Raw genomic sequence first — 1,725 nt, 5'->3', positions numbered from 1 at the left:
CCCTGGATTCTACCAGAAACAATAGTAGATATATCAATAATGGTAAAGAAACAAGATAAATCAAATGTTGTAGATAGGTATTCAGTGCAATCATATTTAAATAGTTATTATCGGTATGTACAAATTTATACAGATGCATCAAAAATAGCCAGAAAAATGGGAATAGCATTTGCCATCCCAGAATTCAATTTGAAATTAGGGAAACAAATTACGGATGGGTTATCAATTTATACAGGTGAAATGTTAGCAATATTATTGGCGTTACAATGGATAGAGGATGTAAAACCACTGAAAGCTATAATATGCCCAGATTCAAGTTTGGCTTTGTTAAGCATAAAATATAATAATTCAGATAGTAGGATGGACATATTATTAGAAATATATCCTACTCTATTTAGAATACAAAATATGGGGTTAGTAGTTGTTTTTGTTTGGGTTCCGGCACATATAGGGGTAGTAGGAAACGAGAGGGTTGATAAAATGGCAAAGAAGGCAATTCATAATTCTATTAGTTTTACAGTTAGGACAAGTAAATCTGAAGGGAAAAGTAAAGTCAAAGAGGAACTGATGAAAATATGGCAGAGAAGGTGGGATGAAGGTATAACAGGAAGAGGGTTTTACAAAATTCAGAAGTTTGTAGGAAGGAAAAGAAAGGGAAGAAGAAAGAGGAAGGAGGAAAGAGTAATAACTAGGTTAAGGTTTGGTCATACAGGGCTTAATTATTCACTTTTTAAAATACAGAAGCATAAGACAGGAAAGTGTGAATATTGTGAGAAGTTTGAAACAATAGAGCGTGTTTTTTTAGTGTTATAAATATGAAGAAGAGAGAAGATGTATGTTGAGAGAGTGTCAAGGTATTAAAGAAAGTTTTAATTTATTAGATTTTTTGAGGAGGGGTTTGGGGAGTAGAAATATTCAATTAGTTATTCGATTTCTTAAAAAAACAAAGTTATTTCATAGAATCTGAGTAGAGTAAGATGGTTGTGAAGGTGTAATGAATAACGAAGTGTGGTGCATAAAGCTATAGGCTTGTAAGGTTATATTAGTAGGTGTGTATGTGGAGGCAGAAATTATTGCAGGGATTAGGTATGAAGTAAAAGTAGGGGAAAGTATTTAGATCATCGCGAACCACACTCCTTACCAGTAAGTGGCGGTAATGCTACTGAAAGTTTTTTGCCAGCCGCCAGTAAAAATCAAGAAGAAGAAGAAGACAAAGGAAAACAAAGAACAAAAGACTAATACAGAACACAAAGAAGCAAGGAGCAAAACTAAACAATAAACACCAACATGAAAAACAAAAGGATAACGAAAATGAAAATACATACAGAAAAACTCAAATCATGAAACCAATCACCATAACTTAATCATTGATTTTTTTTTTTAAACAGGATTCATCAGAGACTCAAAGCTAAACCTGAACCCAGCTGTGTGTCCTTAAAGAGCGACCGGTCAAAGGATGATTTTATTGATTTTAAATCCAGCCAACCTCCAGCAGCAGAGAGGTGAGCTGTATCTAAATGCTGTAACTGTGTAAAATGTAACTGAGTCAGTCTGAAATGTTTTTATTCCAACATGTGTTTAATGTGAGCTCAGCTCTTTTTCACACATTTCTATGTTCAGATGTGAAGCAGTGTGTGTTGGATGTTTTCTCCAAACTCAGCAGTCAAAGTGAAAAAATGGATGTTGTAAGAGGAGTTTCTGAGTGTCTGTAGGTCACCAGCTGGT

Source organism: Kryptolebias marmoratus, linkage group LG9 (assembly GCF_001649575.2).
Source record: "Kryptolebias marmoratus isolate JLee-2015 linkage group LG9, ASM164957v2, whole genome shotgun sequence".
NCBI classification, from domain to species: domain Eukaryota; kingdom Metazoa; phylum Chordata; class Actinopteri; order Cyprinodontiformes; family Rivulidae; genus Kryptolebias; species Kryptolebias marmoratus.
Note: the sequence above shows the minus strand (reverse complement) of the source record.